Source organism: Rhinopithecus roxellana, chromosome 8 (assembly GCF_007565055.1).
Source record: "Rhinopithecus roxellana isolate Shanxi Qingling chromosome 8, ASM756505v1, whole genome shotgun sequence".
NCBI lineage: Eukaryota > Metazoa > Chordata > Mammalia > Primates > Cercopithecidae > Rhinopithecus > Rhinopithecus roxellana.
The window spans coordinates 45,292,124-45,305,451 of NC_044556.1; positions in this window are offsets into that span (position 1 = coordinate 45,292,124).

Consider the following 13,328-nt stretch of genomic DNA (forward strand, 5'->3'; position numbering starts at 1 on the left):
TGAGAGGGCACTATTCTGAGGACATGCCATTTGTGCTGAGATATGAAGAACTAGAAAGAGCAAACGTTTGAAAAGAATGAGAAGGCATTTAAAGAGAAGGAACGGGAAGGGCAGAGGTCCTCCAAAGATGAGAAGGATCTGGGATGTTTGTGGAATAGAAAGGAGGCTCGTGTTGCCAAGGTCTTCATGTTTGGCTTAAGCTAATGTTAACACTAGTTTTAATTTTCTAAACCCTCTGATAAAGCAGCAGGGAAAGAGAGCCTAGAAAGAAGGTGAGAAGACTGACCCAGGGTTAAAGATGACAGATTAGAGGAGAGAGAAAGAGGGGCAGGTTTCTGCAATGTGCAATTATTCCTAAGAAGCACAGGGAAAAAGTGATGTGTTTCCAGAAAACCTCTGATTCCTTACCCATTTATATGAGTTTTAACTAATTGGCAAAAATTTCTCTAGATGATGGTTTATTCCTTCATAAATTTAGTGAAATGGATTAGACCACATCTGAGGTCATTTTTGGCTCTGACATTCCAAAATGAAGGCCAGCGCCTTAGGGTGAGCCACTGCCTCAGCCGTTTACAGTTGTCTCAGCTATACCTGCAGCAACTGCAATTATCTTCAGCACATTTGAATCATCAAGTCTTCGAAAAGAATTCAATTTGACTTTCACAAAGATAAAAACTATCTCTTCACACCCATATTTTATTGGTTTATGGGATAATTAATTAAATTATACCTTACAAGAAAAACAGACCGGGCGCGGTGGCTCACGCCTGTAATCCCAGCTACTTGGGAGGCTGAGGCAGGAGAATCACTTGAACCCGGGAGGCGGAGGTTGCAGTGAGCCGAGATCGTGCCACTGCACTCCAGCCTGGGCATCACAATGAGACTGTCTCAAATAAATAAATAAAGATAAATAAACAAACCATGTTATATTTGAGATGTGTTCCTTGTGTGTGCCTGCTCCTTGTTTTTGCAGCATCCATCTCCCCTTCTTCCTGAATCAAGCCCTGCTCTGCACTCCCCATCTCTTGGTGTTCTTAGTTTGGGTAGGGTTCTTCCCCAGTTCTAAGAGTCAAGGACACACCTGTGCCGAAACTAATGAGTGCCCTGCATTCCTTTGGACACAGCAATTGGCCGAGGGTGGTCTTGTGATCTAAGCTGGTCAAAATAAAGGGAATCCCAGTACCTTTGCTGAAAATTCTGGGATAAAGGCAATTGCTTATTCCTCCTTCTCGGTGGATTGTAATCTGAGAGTTTGTAGCCTTAGACATGCCAATAGCCATCTCAAGACAACAGGGAAGGGATCTGAGAGTGGAGCCAACATTGGAGAAACAGAGCCAAGAAAATTTTAAAAAGATGCCAATTCCTAGTGCTACGCTAAGACCCTTGACCCACAGAAACTGAGACAGTGAAATTGTGTTGAGTAATTAAGTTTGTGGTAATTTGTTACACAATAACAGATAGCTAACACACAGTTGTAATTCTTAAGCTGTGCTAAAGCTAAAGCTATGCCTTGACTGTGCAGCTATATGAGTCAATATGTCCCTGCTTTTGCTTAAAATAATTTAAATTGAATTTTCTATCACTTGAAACAATAAAAATCCTAGCTATGGGATATTAGGTTAAACAGATGAGCTGGGAATTTGAGAAAGAGAGAGCCGAGCTGGAGATACAGAATAGTATGTCATCTGCACATAGACCAAAGTCATGAGTTTGGAGGTTACCCAGGGAAAATGAGCGGAGAAGAACTTCCCAAAACATGGTCTCTAATCCACCTGCATCAAAATTGTTTGGGGGGAGGGTGTTTTAAAGGGCAGATTAGGAAGTAAAGGCAGTACAAGGTAGTCTACTCCTTTGAAAAGGTTGTGAAGTGATGAGAAAGAAGAAGGTGGGATGTAGGGGTGGAAAGGTATCTTTGTAAATTTCTTCCGGTTCCCATTATGTCAGTGTTCCCATTCTAAGAGCTATCTTTACTCTTAAATTCTTGCAATACAGCTTGTGGTGAGCGAATGCTAAGATAACCCCCAATAATCCCCCATTCTCATATTTACATTCTTGTGCAATCTCCTCCCCCTGAGTGTGAGCAGGACCTATGACACGCTTCTAACCATTAGAATACAGCAAAAGTGATGGTATGTCACTTCCACAATTTGGTTACATAGGACTGTCTTCCATCTTGCCAGCAGGGTCTCTATTCCCTTCTCAGCTTGTACGTTTTAATGAAGCAAGTCTGGAGAGGCTGACATGGCAAAGAACTGAGGATGCCCCTGAGCAACAGCCAATTAGAAGCTAATGTTCCCAGGCTAACAGCCCTCAAGGAACTGAATCCTGCCAACAACCATGTGAGTTTGGGAGTGATTCTTTCCCAGTTGAGCCTCAGGTGAGACCCAGCCCTGGACAACACCTTGACTGCAGCTTTCTAGGATACCCTGGGCTGTAAGCCCAGTTAAGGCATGCCCAGACCCTTGACCCACAGAAACTGTGAGACAGCGAAATTGTGTTGAGTAATTAAGTTTGTGGTAATTTGTTACACAATAATAGATAGCTAACACACACTTGTAATTCTTAAAATACATTCCCGATGATCCCCTAACAATTCCTGTAATGAATGTTATATTCCTTTACATTTTAAATCATCTTAACTTTATACTCTTCCTTAAAGGATTATCTGCTCTCTGCAACCAAAAAAATAAAACAAAAGACTCCTCAACACTTCCACACCCTCGATTTGCTGCCTTAAATATTTCCCTTTGGTCAAAATTACTGCGCTTTTGTATGTGTCTACACCAAAGGCTTCTATTTCCTTTATTACCACTCAGTCCTGAATCCCTTGAGTTCTAACACTTGCCCTCAGCATTCTACTGAAACTTTTCCCCTACTAGTCACTGGCCCAGCAGCCTTTGTTCATCCTTCCTGACCATTGCATCATGCAATGGATATTTGAGTCTCTGTAATGTTCCAGACACTGTGCCAGGGCAAAGCAAAACGAGTATGAGCATTAGGAAGCTGCTGCAGTATCCAGATCAGAGGTGGTGGTGGCCAGGAGAGTGGGTGGCTGGGGATGGATTCAAAGGATATTTGGGTGAAGCATCACATGGGCTTGGGGATTTGGTTGGATGTGAGGCATGAGAGAAAAGAGTCTGATGTCCAAGGCCAGGAGGAAAGGAAGGAAGCATCTAGAATGGGAAAAAGATGAAAGCCAGAAGACTCAGCAAGCCAGTTTCTTCGTCCTGCTTTGTTCTAGCCACGCTGGCAGCCGATTGGATGATGCCAACCCACATTGAGGGTGGGTCTTCCTCTCCCAGTCGACTGACTCAAATGTGAATGTCCTCTGGCAACACCCTCATGATAACACCCGGAAGCAATACTTTACCAGCTATCTAGGCATCCTTCAATCCAATCAAGTTGACACCTAATATTAACCATCACACTACCTCATCTCTCTAATGTGGGCACATTCCCAGGCCCTCATCTCTCTCTTTCTCTCTCTCTCTCCCTCTGCTTCTCAAGCTAGATCTTCTCTCCAAACTCAAACTGTGAATGCCCACTGGGCATTACTAACAGGACCAACACAATGTGCCCTCACTGGGCTCATTATCTCCTCCCCAAACCAACCCTTCCTGCTGGTGTCTCTCTCTACCACTCACTTTGCTTATAGGAGGTACTCCATACGGGTTTGTTGATCTGAATCTTGAATTAGAAGCTTAGTACCAATTAGATCTTCCTTATCAAAACTTGAGGGCCCAAGTAAAAGATTTCTGGTTAGTTCCCTTTAGCCTGGTATCTTAAAGCCATGGCCAGTGATTTCTTTTTTTTTTTTTTTTTTTTTTCCGAGATGGAGTCTTGCTCTGTCACCCAGGCTGGAGTGCAGTGGTGTGATCTCAGCTCACTGCAACCTCTGCCTCCCGGGTTCAAGCGATTCTCCTGCCTCAGCCTCCCGAGTAGCTGGGATTACAGGCATGTGCCACCATGCCCAACTAATTTTTGTATTCTTCGTAGAGACAGGGTTTCACCATGTTGGCCAGGCTGGTCTCAAACTCTTGACCTCGTGATCCACCCCCCTCGGCCTCCCAGAGTGCTGAAATTACAGGCATGAGCCACCATGCATGGCCCAATTTCTTGGTAAAGTAGCAAACAGATCAGTAGGGTACCTGATATTTTTCCATCTCTTCCCTAGCTCGCTGTTTTTTGGGGATAGTGATACTTTTTTTTTTTTAATACAGGGTGCACCTGCTAAAGGAATAATATGGAGACTTAATGACTACTAATTTTTTCCTTCTTGTGCTGCTAATGAATTAAGGAACACATCCAAACCGTAGCAATAATTGTACTAAAATCCACTGTGAGTGTGATTTATGCAAGAAAGATAATATAGCAAAATTTTGATAAATATACATGTTTTAAGTTAAAGTAAATATTTTAAAAATCCTTTTTATAAATATCCATTTTCACCAATTTTTTTAACTTAACCAAACCAACTACAGGTCCCTACCCTTTAGAAAAGAGGACCTCTACCATTTTGCAATAAACTATCTTAAGCTTCTCCCTGTCCAGTTCAGCCTCTTCCACTCCTTTCTCCACTCTGTGATCAAAGAAAGTTTTTAAAGGCAAATGTTCTGGTATTGCTCCCATGTGTAAAACCAGGCATTGGATCTTCTAAATATACAGGATCCCCTAGAGCCCTCAAGAGCCTTTGTGGTCTGCTCCCTGCCCACCTTGCCAACCAAGGCTAGAACTGATGTCACAGTAATGTGCCTCTGTGCTTTGACACATGCTCTTCTTGCTGCCCTGAAAGCCCTTGGTCCCCTTTCCACCTGTTTCTACTTGTCCTGTAGAGCAGTGTAACTATCATCTCCCCAAGAAGGCCTTTCCTAAGACCCCTATCCAAAGCTGATTTTAATGCTCTTATTCTATGCTCCAGAACACTCCATTCTTGCCTCTATCATAGCACTTGCCACTCTACTTACAGTGTTTTTGCTTGTCTGTCTTTTCTGTCTTGACTTTGAGTTCAAGAACAGAGACCTAATTAAAGGCATCTTTGTATTGCTAGTACTTAATGTGGTATCCAGTATATGGTAGCAAAAACAAATTTGTTGAGTGAAAAAAATATATGATACATGAATAAGTGATAAGAGAATGCTATACCAGATGTGGGACATACTGTGTGTATCGGTCTGGGTTCCCACAGGAAACACATGCACACTCAAAGGGGTCACTGAAGAGAATTTAATGAGTGCACTATTTACAAAGATGTAAGAGATAAGATAGATAACAAGAGACGGCAAAGGATAGAGATAAGTTAAACAACAAGAGATGGCAAAGCACCAGGACTAGCAAAGTTAGGATGCTGTTCCCACCTCAGCCTGACTGGCAAGGGAGAAGTCACTGGAATTCAAGAGCCATCGCCCAGGAAGAGGGGCCACTCACAGATACTGTGGCCTTAGATGTAGAAATACAACCACTGTCAAACCACAGCCTGGCAGGAGAGACCCAGGGGAATAAATAGTGATTTCTTTCTCTTCCCACCTTCTGATCGCCTGCAAATGCCTCCTGTTGGCCCACCCAACTGGAAGGCTGAGCTGGGCAGAGAAGCACCAAAAGTGGAGCTGGAGGAGCAAACAGAATATCCAGCACACTGCAGAAAACTGAGATTGGTATTCTTCTACCACATGGTTACTGCTGCCACCAGAGAGTAAAGTGCCAACACTAATTCAAGTAGACTTTTTTTTTTTTTTGGTGTATTTTCTTAAGTTATTGAAAGTTTTAAATTTTCTTATTATGGTTAAATATACAGAACATAAAAATTTAACATTGTTACCATTTTTAAGTGTACATTTTAGTGGCATTAAGTGTATTCACATTGTACAAACATCACCACCAATACTTCTATAACATTCCCATCTTCCCAGACTGAAAGTCCACATCCATTAAACAATAACTCCCCTTTCTCCCCTCCCCGACCTCCTGGTCACCATCATTCTACTGTCTATCTCTGTTCATCTGACTACTCTAGGTACCTTCTGTCAGTGGAATTATACAGTATTTGTCTTTTTGTGTCTGGCTTATTTCACTTAGCATAGTGTCTTCAAGATTCATTTATGTTGTAGCATATGTCAAAATTTCCTTCCATTTCAGGGCTGAATAATAGTCCATTGCACGTATGTATTTGCGTGTGTGTATGTGTGCGTGCACGCATGCGTGTGCCACACTTTGCTTATTCATTCATCTATTGATGGATACTTGGGTTGCTTCCACCTTTCGTTATTGTGCATAGTGCTGTGATTAACGCAGGTGTACAATTCATGGTTTAAGTCTCTGGTCATACAACCCAGAAATAGAATTGCTGGATCACATGGTAATTCTATTTTTAGTTTTTGAGGAACCACCGTACATCTTTCCACAGTAGCAGCACCACTTTATATTCCCACCAGCAATGCTTATAAGGTTTCCAGAGTCTCCACATACGCGCTAACACTTGCTATTTTTCTGCTTTTTTAAGTAATAGCCATCCTAATGAATGTGAAATAGCATCTCATTTTGGTTTCCTTTCACATTTCCCTAATGATTGGTGATGTTAAGCATTTTTCAATGTGCTTATTGGCCATTTGTATATCTTCTTTGGAAAAATGTCTATTTGAGTCTTTTGCCCATTTTGTATTGGGTTGTCTGTTTTTTGTTGAGTTGTAGGAGTTCTTTTTATATTCTGGGTATTAAGCCCTTATTAGATATGTGATTGCAAATATTTTCTACCATTCTGTAGGTTGCCTTTTCACTCTATTCATAGTGTCCTTTGATGCACAAAAGTTTTTAGTTTTGATGAAGTCCAATTTACATGTTTTTTCTTACATTGCCTGTGCCTCTAGTGTCATATTCAAAAAATCATAGCCAAATCCAACGTACATTATTTTAATGAAGAAAAACAAGAAGAAAAAAATCGAGCAAATATCTATCTCTTTTGATGGAGATTTGGGCCACGGTGGTAGGAGTTCTGTCAAGATTTAGTATGGAGCAGCTATAGAAAGCCCCTTTCCTACCACAAATAATGCTGGATAACATAGAATCTTCCCCTTCCCCTCAAAAAGTTAAAATACTTGGTCAACCAAAAGGCAGAAAGAGAATTATTCAGATGCCAGAAGCCCAAAGGGAACTGATAGCTGTCACAGTGCCCCAGAGTGGAGGCCACGTGGCCCAGGCCGTGGTGGAGAATTAGAACTGAACTCCTAGTGAAAGGAGAGAGCTGCTAAAGAGCTGCCCTGTCACTGATGGAGACTGGAAAGCTCAGTCCACCACCTCTCAAGACACAGAATGAGCCCTGGGGCGAGGCAAAGTCATCTGAGAGAAATCAGAGCACTGCACCTGTGTTCCCAGAAGGCATGGGATACAAATACACACTATTAAAGAAATTAACCAAAAACTACCCCAGAGTTGTAAGGGCCATAAAACCCTAGACAAATGCAAAGCCACCTCGTGGAGACACCTCCAGACATTTGGAGGATGTCCACAGGAGATAAATACACTTAGAATAGGCTCACAGGCACACGAGGGATGACAAGTACATACAACAGACTAAAGATTTCGCACCAGGTAACAAAAGGGAGAGCAATCTGGAAGGATGTCAGCATAAGTGTGTTTAAAATGGTCAAATAAATAAAGCAATAGATCGAATGCATAAAACAAGAACAAAAGTATATGAAAAAAAAAGAACCTAGTAGAGACTCTATAATTGAAATACACAGCTGTGCAAATGGACCCCGAAGCTGGGCATTCCACCACCAGTTTCTGGCCCAGCTCCAGCGATAGGGAAAAGGATCTCTCCCTGCCCCACTGCACCTCAGGAAGACCTCGGTGACTCACTGCACCCACCCACCTTACAATGACCCTCTTGTACCATCCAGCAACCTGGTGAGAGATGTGTTGGGAATTCAGGCAGAGAGACTGAGAGGACCACACCTGTGCAGCAACCGTGATAATTCATGCTTTGTTTCTTGGCCCTCCCTAATCTCCTAAATCTCTCCCAGTCACCACCAAGAAAGAAGACTGGGAGGGAAAGGCAAGTCTGCACTGGCTGCAAACTGGATTCTGAGTGATTTGAGCTGCCTGTAAGGTTAGACAGTGAGGACGGAGAGAAGCTGCAGTAGTCCTAGTTCCCAGCCCCACCTCTCTCCACCGAGAGAAACATTTCTGTTAGCAGATTCATATTTTACCCTCACATGACTTACTGTCAGCATTATCATTAAACATGATCTGCAGAGTCACTAGGGATTCTGGTAGGAATGCAAACAAAGACAATGACTCAGGAACGTTGCAAGTCCAGTCCATAAAGAGACTAACTTCTGGCAAGGGAAGAAACACAAATGTGAAAGTTGGGGAAAGTATAAATATCATGTAGGAAGCGAAGGTTGCTTCATAAATGCTAGCTCACCGTTCTCCTCATTTCCTCACTACTAAGCATCCTCAGCTCCCTGTAGCAACGCTTTCTCCTCCCCATTGCTAAAATGGCTTTCCCCAGAATCAAACAAGTCCTTACCTACCTTATAGCCAAATCCAGCAGGCTGTTCTCAGCCGTCATTGTCCTTGATGCTCAGCACTGGTAGACGTGGTTCACAGCCCCACCCTCTTGATGCCTGCAGAGGTAGGTTCCATGCAGCAGTGAACTGAAGATTGCTCACAATGGGGACCCTAGCCCAGAGCAGGGCCTGGCACCTAATAGCCACCCTATGAATGCTCAGTGAAAGAAGGCGTCCACCGCAAGGTCCTGGGGAACCAAGAATTCCACTGTGGCCCATACATTTTAAGTCCTAGAGGATCCTAGAATGGGAGATGTAAAAAGCCTTCAAAAGGGCCACTCTTTTAAACCATTATACGGGCAGCTGAGCCATGTTTCCCCATCATGGACACGTCTAGAGGGCACCGCCTAAAATCACACACATCTCCGCACCCAGGACAGTGCAGGGGCCTTAGCCTGGGGCATATGGGTGGGCAGAGGGGGATGAACGATGAAAGCTGAAGAAGAGAAAGCAGGTGGAAGGGGGCAGCAGGGTGGGAACAGAGAGAGAAAACAAAGGGGACCAGGGAACAGGAGGGCAGAGGGGAGAAAGAGAGAGAGAGAGATACAGATCTAGCCACTGAGGAAAAGGCCAGAAGAGAACACTGTCCTCTATTGAAAGTAAAATAACTTCCACCTGACCACGGCACTGCAGGTCCTGGGCAGCACACGCTGGCCATGCTGCAATGTTTAGTACCTATGACATCTTCCCTTCAAATCCAAATCATAATAGGGAGAGGACTCTCTGTCCTCATTGAGCTGGCAATGCCTTGCAATTTTTACCTTTTGGATCTGGTAACTTTCCATGTCTGCCCACTTTGTGGGAGGTGGTCCTTGGTGCACCAAACCAGGAGGAATCAGTGTTAGAGCTATGGAGACTCCACTGAAAGCCTGGACCCTGGGTGTGAGCAACGCCCCCATGGTTTAGGCCAAGAACTTGCAGCACTGAGGCTCCAGACACTCAGGTAAGAGTCAATCTCTTGGTGAGCAGCTAGGTCCCTGCAACCTTCATCTAGGTCTAAATGGGCATAGGGGTAGCTTTTCTATGGACAGGCCCTAGCCAGGTGTCCCAGGTGCCAGCTGCATCCTAGGTAATCCATTGCAGACCATAGGATTGCACCAATACTAATGCTAGTCTCTCTAGTGTTTTTAGGTGTGGCTTTTACTTCCCAATAGGCTGACTTCTAGTTGCAGAAATCTCACAGGAAGCAAAGACCACATGGTAAGGAGGGAAAGGCAGCAGCAGAGTGGATGCACCTGGGGTCCCACAAACCTTTGGCTCTGAACCTTCAGCTAAATGGGGGAATTGAGTGGTTTTCTTTGGATCTGTCCTGGCCTGGTCTTGCTGCTGCTCCCAGCTCCTGGGACCATGGGAATCCTTGCGCACCGCCCTCAGGGGCCACAAGAAAACAGCATGGTCCTTCCCCATGGAACTCCCCTGTAGAGAAGTGGGGCACCTGGAATATTCAATTTCCTGGGAGACTGGGGGCCTTCCTGACTTTTGGTCACCCCATATCCGAGCTTGGCCTAAGGCTCGTGCTGCCCTGGCCTCCAGGATTGGCTGTGGAGGTTCCATCCTACAGCTGGAGCCATCTTATTTGGTCTCCTCAAAAACAGATCCTAATCACATAGAAATACAATTATGCTTCTCCTACTGGTGTAAAGTCTCTCTGAGCAGACTGGACTGCTGATTTATATAGAATTTGTGGAAAGTGTGGGATTCAGAGACTGGTGAAGGGCTCAGACATAAGTGAGCTGGTGTTGATTGGTTGGCACTCAAAGCTGCTCGTTGGACTGAGTTGCTTTCAACTCACTGACTTTCAGAAGTGAGGGGCTAGCACTGACTGAGGGGCTTGCAGAAATTTGTTCACCGAAGTGAGTGGCTGCATTAGGAAAAATAAACTCCACTACAGGTGTCCAATCCTATTCCCTGGAACCTGTGAATGTGTTACTTTACATGTCAAAGAGACTTTGGAGAGGTGATTAAGTTAAGGATGTTGTAACAGGCAGATTACCCTGGAGAGCCCAGTGCCATCACAAGGGTGCATAGAAATGAGAGAGGGAGGAAGGACAGTCCATGTCAGAAGGATGCCATGTGACAATAACTTGAGTGTCCATGGCTGCTGTTGAAGGTGGGAGGGCTACCAGCCAAGGAATGTGGACAAACCCCACATGCTGGAAAAGGCAATGACACAGTCTCCTCAGCGCCTCCAGCAAGGAACGCAAACCTGCCAACAACACGTTCACTGTAGTGCAGTGAGACTTCTTTTGGACTTCAGATCATCAGAACCCTAAGATCATAAATATGGGTTATTTGAAGAAGTTGTTTGTGGTCATTTATTACAGCAGCAATAAGAAATTCATTCAGGGCAGGCACGGCGATTCATGCCTGTAATCCCCAGCACTTTGGGAGGCTGAGGCGGGCGGATCACCTGAGGTAAGGAGTTCGAGACCAGTCTGACCAATATGGAGAAACCCCATCTCCACTAAAAATACAAAAAATTAGCCGGGCATGGTGGCACATGCTTGTAATCTCAGCTACTCGGGAGGCTGAGGCAGGAGAATTGTTTGAACATGGGAGGCAGAGGTTGCAGTGAGCAAGATTGCGCCATTGCACTCCAGCCTAGGCAACAAGAGCAAAACTCCATCTCAAAAAAAAAAAGAAAAGAAAAGAAAAGAAACTCATGCAGCGGGCACAGATGAATTAAGATGATTTAAAGATTTAAAGCCAGTTCTGGTGGCTATTTGTAACCATGGCTTCAGAATAATTACCCTTTTTCCAGGCATGTAAACTTTAAAATTTTTTAACTGTCATAATAAGTAATTAAGATGACACTGGAGATTGTCCCAACTGTCCTTGTACAAGGAGTCTAAGCCCTTACCCTCTGCTCAAGGCATCACAATGTCTGGCAGTGTGTGAGGATAGGTTTTGCATGGGTGATGTTTGGGGACAGGGTTAGGGGAGCTCAGTCACTGGATTTATCATGTTCCCCACAAGGATGGCTGCAGAGTGTTAGGAAGATGAGTGTTCTTTGTCATTTAGGCCATCTTGTTTCTGATGTCTCTTTCTATGCATGAGGAATTTCCCATATTCCAAAACTATTAGGATCACATACTTGCTTTCTCAGCTTCCCTGGGGCCTGAGATGTGGGTAGATTGCTAAGGTAAATTGAAACAGCTACTCCAACTTTTGATGTGAATTGAGAGATTAAAGGCATCAGTGCTGGGGAAATTCATTTGGGCCCCTGCAACCTAATAATCTCCACATCCCAAGATCTTTAATAACAGTGTCCAGGGCTGCAGACACAGAGAGAAGGGGAGTAAGAAGGAAGGAGAGAGGTGAGAGATGAAAGGAAAGGAGGAATGAGGGGATGGAGAAATGAAAGCAGGAAGGGAGGTATGTAGATGACTCTCCCTAAAGTCACCGGGCGCTGAGTTCACCTCGAGGCACCCGCCTGATTCTTTTGAAGAGTCACCTTCCACTTCTACCCAGTCTCTTCAAGGATCAAGTTACTCCACTCTCCATTCTGAAAATATAAGTTGGCTTTCTCATCCAGCCTCCATCCTCCCCGCACCCCGTTCTAACCCAGTCCTGAGGTTAGAGAGAGAGAAAAAAAAACCCAAAGCCTCAGTCTTAAATCAAACACCTCATCTTTCTATTGTACTTTAGTCAGCAACTTCTTCTCCTGAATTTTCTTTTCTTGTATTCTGTGTGGCAAGGAAAATAAAAAAACGGCCCTTTGGATACTATGAGAATGTAGAAGGAAGGATGTACACAGAATACACAGCAACTGGTACTCTGAGCAGCAGCCCTGAGAAGCGGCCCCGAAGCTATGTATCTATATGCATCACACATGCTTATACTTTTATTTTGTTCATATAAATGGTATACTTTGCATACATTGTTTTACATCTTTTTTCTTTAAAGTTTTGGATTGGTGCAACAGACAATCCTAGAATCCCTCTCCATGGTGAATAACCTGGGAGAAAGTTTAGGAACACAAGAAGAAGAGAAAGATGCGCTATTATCCTGCCTAAGATACCTGGGCACAAGTGGAAAAGGATCATGACATCACCGGCTGCGGGTTGGCCGTGTGGGCTGAGTGAGACTGAGATGCGGGTGGGGGCGGAGGATGGGTTAGAGGGAAAGCAGAAGCCCTCGACGTCATCAAAGGAGTGTGTGTTATGTTGATGAGGCAGCGCAGGGGTTACCATTTAGCTGGCCACTAAAGGCAATGTAATCCCCAGTGCTGTTAAGAAGAATTGTGTGGAATAGGATTTGTGGTGAGGCTTGGAAAGAGGGAGACCTCTGCGGAGAGTCAGGCAAAGTGACCAAGTGTGTACCATGACAGGAGTTTGAAGATGTGCTGTGGCAAAAAGTAACCCCATATTTTCTTGGTGGGGGAGATACTATGGTCAGTGAAATGATTTTTCCAGTTTAAGATTTATCTATTACAAATTCGCTTTCTTGACACCTTGGGTTTCCACAACGTAGGAAATGCAACTGAAGGACTTATATTTGGGGTTTGGGGGGTTGAATTATTTCTCTCCCCTAACAATCACTTTTTTCACATGGCACGCATTTCTTTCAATCCACCTCGAAATATCTCATGGATATGATCTGCTCAACTTTTGTTTGTTGTGGTTGCTTTCAAGGTTTCTATAACCACTTTCCGCACCCTACTCTAACACACATACACATCTGTGCTACCCTCCTGTGAACACACTTTAGCTCCTGCAGATTCTGTCTCGCTGACTAGTGGCTTGCAAACCTTTGCTAACTGCA